At 45.4% G+C, this 12,314-nt stretch overlaps 1 protein-coding gene across 2 annotated transcripts in view; it reads left to right on the forward strand.

Annotated features, from left to right (window-relative positions):
- LOC119777173 (ephrin type-A receptor 7-like) overlaps positions 1-12,314 on the forward strand; it is a 107,344-nt gene that overhangs the window by 23,934 nt on the left and 71,096 nt on the right. The gene's annotated exons all lie outside the window — the stretch shown is intronic.

The following is a 12,314-nucleotide window of genomic DNA, read 5'->3' on the forward strand; positions in this document are numbered from 1 at the left end:
GTGAAAACTTTGGGTGCTCTTAGTTTTCAGGGTGTACAGAGGATCCCTTTCTGCTCTATCAGCATCATTTCCAGCATATCAGGATCAGCGGCGCTTAGATCTGACCATCCAGCTACAATCAAACCCTCGAATGGTTAATCAGGGGCGCTCAGGCCGGAACCACCGCAGGAGGTGACTGAGCTGGTTTGGTTTGATCCACTAAGTTCTAAGAACCATGAGACCCAAACATTTGAATAAATTAGATCAAATAGTTTTCTGATAACTGGACTCAACATGGAGAAATGTTTGATCACTTTGACCTTTTCTCTCCACAAATTAGGAAATATTATTAGAACTGAACAGAAGCCGGTTCTGTGGTTCTGAGTTAGTTTAGAAACAGAACAGTTCAGATCCAGGTTCTAAAACCCAGCAGTGTCCCGTTCAGTCCTGAAGAACCATCCAGGTTCAAGTCCAGGTCCGAGTCCAGGCCCGAGTCCAGGCCCGAGTCCAGGCCGCCAGCCACCAGTCAGAGCTGGATGTGAGCAGAGCTGAAGACCAATAAAGATCTTTGACAGAAGAGGGTCACCTGAAAGCAGCACATCTCCCTCAGACATCAGCTCCTCTCATCCCACCTGCAGACGTCTTCCTGCTCTACTCCCCTCCCTCCCTCCCTCCTGCTTTAATCCATCTTCACTCTGTGCCCGAAATGTTCCGGCCACGTCCTCCTTACGTCTGAGGGATCGCTCAGTCGCCGCCGGTTCCCCGCAGGCCCAGCCCGTTATCCTCGCCATCGATCTGTGCTACATCGATAAAGAAGTGCAGCTTTGGACAAAGACGAGTTGATGGGAGGGAAGGAGGGATAGATGGACAGACAGATGAATGGAGAAAGCAGAGGGAGATCTAGAGATGAAATGAGGTAAGTGATGGATTAGGCAATGAACGGAGAGAGGAGCAGGTGGAGAAGTAGAGGGTGACAATGATGGAGGGAGAAGGGCGCGGGGACATTGGTCAATAGCCGGCAGAGCGACCTTGGGGATCGATGAGGCCGACAGCCAATCAGTCAGCGGCTCCATAACGGGCTGCGACTCGCAGCCGCAGGGCAGCAGAACAGAGAGAACCATCAACGGTCCGGTTCTCCGGTCCGCCTTCCTGCCGTTGCAACCAGCAGAGGAGGAGTGAAGGATGATGGGAGAGGAAAGAACTCGGAGATGGAGAGGAGGGGAAGATGGAGGAGACCTTAGTTCTGTTTCTGTTCTACAAGATCTGCAAAGCAAGACCACATTTGACCTAGAATCCTGAACGATTCATAAGCAGCACAGACATGATCCCAATGGATGACATTAATAAAACGATTCACTTCCAACCCGGATGCTGTTCCTCAGCAACGCGGCTCTCTGGACCTGTCATCAAACCAAAACCAGAAGCTGGTCTTTCAGTGGTTCCACTCCTGTTAGTTTATTTCACTGTCTCTGAATTTCTATGATCCAATATCCAGACGGGCCGAACCTTTAAAGAGAGAAGTTCTGCTTAAGGTCAGTGTGCTGAAAACCAAGCTTGGCTTTGAAAAGGCAGAAGGTTTGACTGTTCCAGCTCTTCATCCAAACTATGGATCATGCCTGTTCTCTGGTTCAGGACTTAAAAGAAAGAGTCAGATTCACAGCTTCTGAGCGCCGCTCACCAACTAAAGTCCTGAACTGCAGAGAATATCTGCGTCTGACTGAGGAAGATGTTCAACGATCCAGACGAGGTGATGAATGACTAGAGCAACAGCAGCCGGTGGGGAGAGGCCGGAATGCCAGAAGCAGGTTATTTATTGATGAAATCCGAGTGCTGCTCCAATGAAATTCAAAGAGATGTTCCCTGACTGATGACTTCTTCTGCCGGTGAAACAGAACCCAGCAGAACATGCAAGAACTTCTGCCTCCCTCTAAAAACATTCAGGCAGAAGCAAACTGCTCCAACACTAAAGAACCCAAAGGAGATGCAGCCGCATTAAACTCCTCATTTGCTCCAGCGGTTCATTGCCAGCAGAACCTTCTTCTTCATCCTCCTCTTCCTCTTTCCAGCCCTCATTTTACAATGTTCTCCTGTTAACATCTGCTGGAAAAGAGAATTGTGTTATTCAGAAAAAATCTACATTTTTCCCTGATCTCTTCCTTCATTTATGGAAGCCGTTGGAGGAAGATGCTGGTCTGCACCGAGTCATTTTCCAGACTAATTAGTTGTTTGGACCCTGGGGCCACGGCTCCGGGGCCCTGGATGCTGCTTCAGCTGGAAGGAAAGAGCTGGGAGGCGGTTCCTCCGTAATCCTTTGAGTCGTTGCTCAGATAAACGGATTTAATCCACAATCAGAAAGATTCTTCCAGGAATAACAAGAATCTCCATAAACGCTCCGTTTGAGATTCACCTCTATGCAAGTCAATTCAGTTTATTTCTATAGCGCCAAATTCACAACACATGTCATCTCAAGGCACTTTATAGATCCAGATCAACCAGATCATGCAGTCAGATTGATTCAAAGTTTTCTATCTAAGGAAAACCAGCTGATTGCATCGACTCATTGACTCTTCAGCAATCCCTCACACTAAGCATGCTTGTAGCGACAGTGGAGAGGAAAAACTCCCTTTGAACAGGAAGAAACCTCCAGCAGAACCAGGCTCAGTGTGAGCGGCCATCTGCTGAGGCCCACTGGGGTTCAAGGAGACAGAAGCAGAGATAGAAAAAGAAGCATAGATACAAAAGGCAACTGTCAACCAGCTCCACAGGCGGCCCCGTCCAGGAAACACACAGCCAGGCAGACGAGCTCCGAGCCAGCTCCCATGTCAGAGGATGAAGAGAGCACGTCCACTCAGTCACGGTCAGAGAAACAGGACTACACTGGAAAACAGGCCGATCTCCAACATCTATAAACAAGGGTGTTGATAGAAGCAGCACAGCTGATGTTTCTTTCCAGGATGGAGTCACAGCCAAACAGGAACAGACGAGGCAAAGCTACTCTGAGGAAAAGCAGAGAGAGCAGAAGGTTAGAGATTGAACTAACAGATTCTGCAGAGTGGGAGAATAGAGATAGAATGAAGCAGAATGATGAAAAAGGGGTCCCTATGTCCTCCAGCAGTCTAAGCCTATAGCAGCAGAACTATAGAGATAGCTCAGGATAACCTGAGCCACTCTAACTAGAAGCTTTATCAAAAAGGAAAGTTTTAAGCCTAGCCTTAAAAGTAGACAGGGTGTCTGCCTCACGGACTAAAACTGGTAGTTGGTTCCACAGGAGAGGAGCCTGAGAACTAAAAGATCTGCCTCCCATTCTACTTTTAGAAATTCTAGGAACCACTATTAAACCTGCAGATTGAAAGCGAAGTGCTCTGTTAGGAACATAAGGAACAATCAGATCTCTGATATAAGATGGAGCTTGGCCATTTAAGGCTTTATATGTGAGAAGGAGGATTTTAAATTCTATTCTGGATTTAACAGGAAGCCAATGAAGAGAAGCCAGGATAGGAGAGATATGATCTCTCTTTTTCATTTTCATCAGAACTCTGGCTGCAGCATTTTGGATCAGCTGAAGGCTTTTAACTACAGTTTGTGGACTTCCTGATAGTAAAGAATTACAATAGTCCAGCCTTGAAGTAACAAATGCATGGACTAGTTTCTCAGCATCACCCCTGGACAGGAGATTGCTCATTTTAGCAATATTCCTAAGATGAAAGAAGGAAATTCTAGAAACCTCTTTGATCTGGGATTTAAATGACAGGTCCTGATCAAAAATAACACCAAGATTTTTTACTTTATTATCTGAAATCAGTTTAATCCCATCCAAATGAAGTGACTGACTAATCAGCTTCTTTTTCAGAGACTCTGGTCCAAAGACTATAACTTCTGTTTTGTCTGCATTCAGAAGCAGAAAGTTAAGAGTCATCCAGGAATAATGGAGGTTCTACAGGCTGATGATAAAGGTTCTAAAGGCTGATGATGGAGGTTCTACAGGATGATGATGGAAGTTCTACAGGCTGATGATAAAGGTTCTAAAGGCTGATGATGGAGGTTCTACAGGATGATAATGGAGGTTCTACTGGCTGATGATGGAAGTTCTACAGGCTGATGATGGAGGTTCTAAAGACATGTGACGGAGGTTCTACTGTCAGATGATGGGGGTTCTACAAGCTGACGATGGAGGTTCTATGATCTGATGATGGACGTTCTACAGGAGGATGATGGAGGTTCTACAGGCTGTCTATGGAGGTTCTACTGGCTGATGATGGAGGTTCTACAGGCTGATGATGGAGGTTCTACTGTCTGGTGATGGAGGTTCTACAGGTTGACAATGGAGGTTCTACAGGCTGATGATGGAGGTTCTACAGGTTGACAATGGAGGTTCTACAGGCTGATGATGGAGGTTCTACAGGCTGATGATGGAGGTTCTATGATCTGATGATGGACGTTCTACAGGAGGATGATGGAGGTTCTACAGGCTGTCTATGGAGGTTCTACTGGCTGATGATGGAGGTTCTACAGGCTGATGATGGAGGTTCTACTGTCTGGTGATGGAGGTTCTACAGGTTGACAATGGAGGTTCTACAGGCTGATGATGGAGGTTCTACAGGTTGACAATGGAGGTTCTACAGGCTGATGATGGAGGTTCTACAGGCTGATGATGGAGGTTCTATGGACTGATGATGGAGGTTCTACAGGCTGATGATGGAGGTTCTAAAGGCTGTTGATGGAGGTTCTACAGGCTGATGGAGGTTCTAAAGGCTGATGATGAAGAGAACTGAAAGAACTGAAAAAAAAGAGAAAAACCTTAAAAAAGCTGAACTGTAAATCAAGTCTCAGTCTCCGTCAGGTTGGGTGGAGGTTTTAGGAGAACTCAAATGCAGAGAATTAATTTAAAGCGGTTTCTTGCAGATTTAATAACAAAAATTGTAACAGAAGCAACAATCAAATATAATCCACAAAATCCCCAAAATACTGAAAACCAGGAAAACTGAAAACAAGGGGGCAAAGAAATGAGGACAAACCAGCAATGGTGACTTAGAAGGAGGTGAATATATGGGGAGAGAAACAAAGGATGCATTTAACTCATCTCCTTGTGGAGCAGTGGGCCGCCATGGTGCGGCGCCCGGGGAGCAGTGTGGGGTTAATGGTCTTGCTTAGGGACACAGAGCGCAGGCCCTGGGACCGAACCGGGTACTAGCACCCTTTTCAGAGTACAAGCTTACTGGTCTAACCACTAGGACAACCCGCCCCTCTTAATGGAGCATAGAAATTATTGAACTGATCAGTCATAACATTATGACCACTGCACTGGTGAACTGAGGAAATGGTCTGTTGACACCAGGCTGGACTGTTTGTGCACCAGGTGTTGAAGAGGACTGAAGTTATTCACTCTTACAAACATTCAGAGGAGTGTGAAAGCAAACAGGTGTCTGGTTCCTGGAAGGAACTGGACTATGAACTTCTCTACCGGAACCAGCTTTGGTTCTGTTGGTTCTGGTTGGTCTATGTTCTGAAGCACTTTCACCTCCTGTGTCTTTGCTTCAGAAGTTTCAGTGGAGCCAAATCTTTCTCTATCCATGGTCCTGAATGAGCCATCTAGATTACAGGTTTGGGCCGGTTGCAGCCGTCTCTGTCCGTGGTCCTGAAACTAGCAGCTTTCCCGTTCAACACAACAATAATATTCCAGGTGGAATCAGTCTGTTTAATTGATCATTATTTTTAAAAATTCTAATTAATTGGTTTTATTTGTAATATTTTTTTACCCGTCCTGCTGTGGACTTTCAGACACGCCTTATAATGCACTTTCACCTACAAAGCCTTCAGCTGATCCAAAATGCTGCAGCCAGAGTTCTAATGAAAATGAAAAAGAGAGATCATATCTCTCCTATCCTGGCTTCTCTTCATTGGCTTCCAGTTAAATCCAGAATAGAATTTAAAATCCTCCTTCTCACATATAAAGCCTTAAATGGCCAAGCTCCATCTGATATCAGAGATCTGATTGTTCCTTATGTTCCTAACAGAGCACTTCGCTCTCAATCTGCAGGTTTACTAGTGGTTCCTAGAATTTCTAAAAGTAGAATGGGAGGCAGATCTTTTAGTTCTCAGGCTCCTCTCCTGTGGAACCAACTACCAGTTTTAGTCCGTGAGGCAGACACCCTGTCTACTTTTAAGGCTAGGCTTAAACCTTTCCTTTTTGATAAAGCTTCTAGTTAGAGTGGCTCAGGTTATCCTGAGCTATCTCTATAGTTCTGCTGCTATAGGCTTAGACTGCTGGAGGACATAGGGACCCCTTTTTCATCATTCTGCTTCATTCTATCTCTATTCTCCCACTCTGCAGAATCTGTTAGTTCAATCTCTAACGTTCTGCTCTCTCTGCTTTTTCTCATAGTAGCTTCATCTGGTCTGTTCCTGTTTGGCTGTGACTCCATCCTGGAGAGAAATATCAGCTGTGCTGCTGCCATCAACACCTTTGTTTCTAGATGTTGGAGCTTGGCCTGTTTTCCAGTGTAGTCCTGTTTCTCTGACTGTGACTAACTGGATGTGCTCTCTTCATCCTCTGACATGGGAGCTGGCTCGGAGCTCGTCTGCCTGGCTGTGTGTTTCCTGGACGGGGCCGCCTGTGGAGCTGGTTGACAGTTGCCTTTTGTATCTATGCTTCTTTTTCTATGTCTGCTTCTGTCTCCTTGAACCCCAGTGGGCCTCAGCAGATGGCCGCTCACAATGAGCCTGATGTGAATTGGAGCTATAGAAATAAACTGAATAGAATTTATCTGAAAAACCATCGAAATGATTTTAAAGAAGTCTTAAATGACTTGGAAGACCATAACTGTAAATGACCCGGTGGATTCTTCTGCTCTGCAGTAAACGATCATCCTCTCTGTGTTCTGGTTCCGATCCGCTCTCCTCCTCAGGACGGCTGCTCTGAAATGGGCCATGAGTTGCAACCAAATAGAGTAAAAGTGCTTTTTCTTACTCAGCACCTTGGAGGTGGAAGAATCTACAGAAAGAGCTAAAGTTAGAAACCATCGTGTCCCTGATGACATGAAATCTCCTGTAAAGAACACTGGATGATGGAGACATCTTTTATTCAGAGTCTCCTTCTGGGTTTTTACATTTTGTTCTTCTTTCATAATTAAAATGTTACTTGATGTTTGTTCTGTTTGTATTTGTTGAGATTTGGCCGCTGCCTCGGCCAGGTCTCTCTTCTAAAGGAGATTTGTGATTAAGCATGATTCATTTATTAAAACCTGAAACGTCTCTGCTGATCTTTTCAGGTACAGAGTAGTAATGTTGTCATTTCATCCATTTAGAGGAGAAAATGACTGAATGAGTGAGAATGAGCTGCAGCCGATGCTGGAACTGTCTGTAGCTCAGTGGCTGGGAGGGTCCTAACTCTCTCTCTCTGCAGCGCCGCGTTGGGAGACAGCGAGACATTGTTGAACTACCAGCTGTTCACAATAATTCTGACAGTAAATGATTTTCAGAGCTGAATGAGTCAGACTTCTTTGTTTCCGATTATTTTAGTTTCCTCCTTAATGTCCGTCCCAGATAAACCCAAAGAATCAATCTAACCAGAATAAGATCTTTTTCCCCTGAAGCTGCAGATGTTCCTCTGACCTCTGAAAGCATTTGTCCTTCCTCTGTTTTTCCTAAAGCTGTACTGATTCCCTGAAAGGCCTTCCTGTGGAGAACACGCTCGCTCTATTCCAGCCGAAGCCGTTCGCCTCACAGGTGGTCATTCAGATTCTGCTCTGGTTCTGGCAGGAAGGTTGGAAAAAAGCAGGAAAATCAGGATGATAGGAGGAGAGGAAGTAGGAAGACCAAACAACCTGGAGTCTGCATGCGGGCTGAGTTCACTCAGTCTGAGAGTTTTTCTGTTCAAACGGAAAAAGGATTATTTTCATTTATTAAAAAATACAGGAATTGTGAATAAAGTCAGATTATTGTTGCTTTGATTTAAAGCGTTGAAGCTGAAGGGATTTCAGGGCAGCAGCTGAAATGTTTCCCACTGTCCTTCGGTACCGACCGGGTTCAGGAAGTGAACATAGAAATAAGTTTTACTGAAGGATGACAGAAACCCACCAGAACAGCTGACTGAGGAGGAACGATGTGACGATGCTGCGCTGCCTGATTATTCCAGGTTGGGTTTCAGTCCTCGGAGCCTGAATGTGTCTGAGACGTTTAACTCGGCAGCCGAGCTGCGTTAGTTCAGTTCAAAGATTTAAAGTTCTTTACAGGAATTACAAACCAACAGAAGGAAAATAAAAGCAATTGACTGGATGATCTGGGTGAACTTTGCCTTGAGATGACAAGATGTTAATCAGCTATATAGAAATAAACTGAATAGAATGGAATAAAAGCTATTCCTCAGTTAGCAGTTTATCTCCATCAGTCAAAGGAGGCTCTAAACTAACCAGATCTGTGGAGCATAGATGCTGCTGGGAGTTTGTTCCAGATCTTTGGAGCATAGATTCTGCTGTGAGTTTGTTCCAGATCCGTAGAGCATAGATGCTGCTGGGAGTTTGTTCCAGATCTGTGGACCATAGATGCTGCTGTGAGTTTGTTCCAGATCCGTAGAGCATAGATTCTGCTGGGAGTTTGTTCCAGATCTGTGGAGCATAGATGCTGCTGGGAGTTTGTTCCAGATCTGTGGACCATAGATGCTGCTGTGAGTTTGTTCCAGATCCGTAGAGCATAGATGCTGCTGTGAGTTTGTTCCAGATCCGTGGAGCATAGATGCTGCTGGGAGTTAGTTCCAGATCTGTGGAGCATAGATGCTGCTGTGAGTTTGTTCCAGATCTGTGGAGCATAGATTCTGCTGGGAGTTTGTTCCAGATCCGTGGAGCATAGATGCTGCTGTGAGTTTGTTCCAGATCCGTGGAGCATAGATGCTGCTGTGAGTTTGTTCCAGATCCGTGGAGCATAGATGCTGCTGTGAGTTTGTTCCAGATCCGTGGAGCATAGATGCTGCTGTGAGTTTGTTCCAGATCCGTGGAGCATAGATGCTGCTGGGAGTTAGTTCCAGATCTGTGGAGCATAGATGCTGCTGTGAGTTTGTTCCAGATCTGTGGAGCATAGATTCTGCTGGGAGTTTGTTCCAGATCTGTGGAGCATAGATTCTGCTGTGAGTTTGTTCCAGATCTGTGGACCATAGATGCTGCTGGGAGTTTGTTCCAGATCTGTGGAGCATAGATTCTGCTGTGAGTTTGTTCCAGATCTGTGGAGCATAGATTCTGCTGTGAGTTTGTTCCAGATCTGTGGAGCATAGATGCTGCTGTGAGTTTGTTCCAGATCCGTGGAGCATAGATGCTGCTGTGAGTTTGTTCCAGATCCGTGGAGCATAGATGCTGCTGTGAGTTTGTTCCAGATCCGTGGAGCATAGATGCTGCTGGGAGTTAGTTCCAGATCTGTGGAGCATAGATGCTGCTGTGAGTTTGTTCCAGATCTGTGGAGCATAGATTCTGCTGGGAGTTTGTTCCAGATCTGTGGAGCATAGATTCTGCTGTGAGTTTGTTCCAGATCTGTGGAGCATAGATGCTGCTGGGAGTTTGTTCCAGATCTGTGGAGCATAGATGCTGCTGGGAGTTTGTTCCAGATCTGTGGAGCATAGATGCTGCTGGGAGTTTGTTCCAGATCTGTGGAGCATAGATGCTGCTGGGAGTTTGTTCCAGATCTGTGGACCATAGATGCTGCTGTGAGTTTGTTCCAGATCTGTGGAGCATAGATGCTGCTGGGAGTTTGTTCCAGATCTGTGGACCATAGATGCTGCTGTGAGTTTGTTCCAGATCTGTGGAGCATAGATGCTGCTGTGAGTTTGTTCCAGATCTGTGGAGCATAGATGCTGCTGTGAGTTTGTTCCAGATCTGTGGACCATAGATGCTGCTGGGAGTTAGTTCCAGATCTGTGGAGCATAGATGCTGCTGTGAGTTTGTTCCAGATCCGTGGAGCATAGATGCTGCTGTGAGTTTGTTCCAGATCCGTGGAGCATAGATTCTGCTGGGAGTTTGTTCCAGATCTGTGGAGCATAGATTCTGCTGTGAGTTTGTTCCAGATCTGTGGACCATAGATGCTGCTGGGGGGTTTGTTCCCGATCTGTGAGCATAGATTCTGCTGTAGTTTGTTTCCCGAAACCCGTGGGGCCCTAATGTGCTGTGAGTTTTTTTCCCGTTTTGGGAAAACCCTAAGGGTGCTGCTGGGGTTAGTTCCAGATCTGTAGCAGATAGATTTCGCTGTGAGTTTGTTCCAGATCTGTGGGGGCATAGATGCTGGGGTGGGAGTTTTTTCCCCGATCTGTGGGCCATAAAATGCGCTGGGGGGTTTGTTCCAGGAAACTGTGGAACCAAAGGGTTTTTGCTTTGGTTTGTTCCAGATCGTGGACCACATATGTGCTGTGGTTTGTTCCCCGATTTTGTGGGGGATAGATTTCTGCTGTGAGTTTTTTTCAGATCTGTGGGGGCAAAAGAATTTGCCGTGAGTTTGTTTCAAAATCTGTGGAGCATAAGGTCTGTGAGTTTGGTCCAGTCCGGTGGGGGCCAAAAGATGCTGCTGTGATTTGTTCCCCGATCCCTGGAGCATAGATTCTGCTGGGAGTTTGTTCCAGATCTGTGGAGCATAGATTCTGCTGTGAGTTTGTTCCAGATCTGTGGACCATAGATGCTGCTGGGAGTTTGTTCCAGATCTGTGGAGCATAGATTCTGCTGTGAGTTTGTTCCAGATCTGTGGAGCATAGATGCTGCTGTGAGTTTGTTCCAGATCTGTGGACCATAGATGCTGCTGGGAGTTAGTTCCAGATCTGTGGAGCATAGATTCTGCTGTGAGTTTGTTCCAGATCTGTGGAGCATAGATGCTGCTGTGAGTTTGTTCCAGATCTGTGGAGCATAGATGCTGCTGTGAGTTTGTTCCAGATCTGTGGACCATAGATGCTGCTGGGAGTTTGTTCCAGATCTGTGGACCACATATGCTGCTGTGAGTTTGTTCCAGATCTGTGGAGCATAGATGCTGCTGGGAGTTAGTTCCAGATCTGTGGAGCATAGATGCTGCTGGGAGGGTTTTTTCCAGATCTGTGGAGCAAAGAATTTTTGCTGTGGTTTGTTCCAGGGTCTGTGGGGCATAGATGGCCCGCCCGTTAATTAAATTTTCCAAAATCTTTGGGGCTTTGATGCTGCTGGGAGGGTTTTTCCCGATCTGTGGAGCATAGGCCCGCTGGGGGTTTTGTTTCCAACTGTGGAGCATGGGTGCTGCTTGGGGTTTTGTTCCAGATCTTTTGGAGCATAGATGCTGCTGGGATTTTGTTTCAGATCTGTGGAGCTAGATGTGCGGGAGTTGTTCCAGATCTGGGGCATAGATGCTGCTGGGAGTTTGTTTCCCGGGTCTGTGGGGGCATAGAAAGCTGCTTGAGTTTGTTCCAGATCTGTGGAGCTAGATGCTGGGGTGGGGAAATTTGTTTCCCGATCTTGGAGCATTGATGCTGGGGTGAGTTTGTTTCCCGAAAACGTGGACCATAGAGCCCGCTGGGAGTTTTTTTTCCCCGATCCCGTGGGAAAAAGATGCTGGGTGGGATTTTTTCCCGATCTGTGGAAACCCTAGATGCTGTTTGGGAGTTTTTCCAAAATCTGTGGAAACCCTAATTTCCCGCTGTGATTTTGTTTCCCGATCTGTGGAGCATAGATGCTGCTTGGGGAGTTAGTTTTCCCGATTTGGGAGCATAGGGTGCTGTGGGAGGTTGTTCCAATTTTGTGGAGATAGATTTTGCTTGGTTTGTTCCCCGATCTGTTGGAGCATAGATGCTGCTGTTAATTGGGTTTCCAAAAATTTGGAGCTTTGTTCTGCTTTTGAATTATTCCGATCTGTGGAGCAAGATTGGGTGCTGGGGGGTTGTTCCAGATCGTGGAGCATAGATGCTGCTGGGAAATTAGTTCCCGATCTGTGGAAACATAGATGCTTTGTGAAATTTGTTCCCGAATTTTTTGGGGGATAGATTTTGTGTGAGTTTTTTTAGATTGTGGAAACCCTAGATTTCGTGGGGTTTGTTAAATCTGTGGAGTAGATGTGGTGGGGTTTGTTAGATTTTGGGAATATTCTTCGTGAGTTTGTTAAAATTTTGGGAAGCAAAATCTTTTTTTAATTTTTTAAAATCCTGGGGTTTTAAATTCTCTTATTTTTAATCCTTAAAAATTTAAACTTTTCCCTTTTTTTTCCAAATTTCCCTAACCAAAAATTTCCCAATTTTCTTCCAATTTTTTAAACAAAATTTTTTTAAATTTTCAAAAAAAATTTCCCAATTTTTATATAAATCAAAAAATTATTTTCCCAAAATTTTAACAAAAAAAATTTTCCTATAT

Source organism: Cyprinodon tularosa, unplaced genomic scaffold, assembly GCF_016077235.1.
Source record: "Cyprinodon tularosa strain WSP-4 unplaced genomic scaffold, ASM1607723v1 ctg985, whole genome shotgun sequence".
NCBI classification, from domain to species: Eukaryota; Metazoa; Chordata; class Actinopteri; order Cyprinodontiformes; family Cyprinodontidae; genus Cyprinodon; species Cyprinodon tularosa.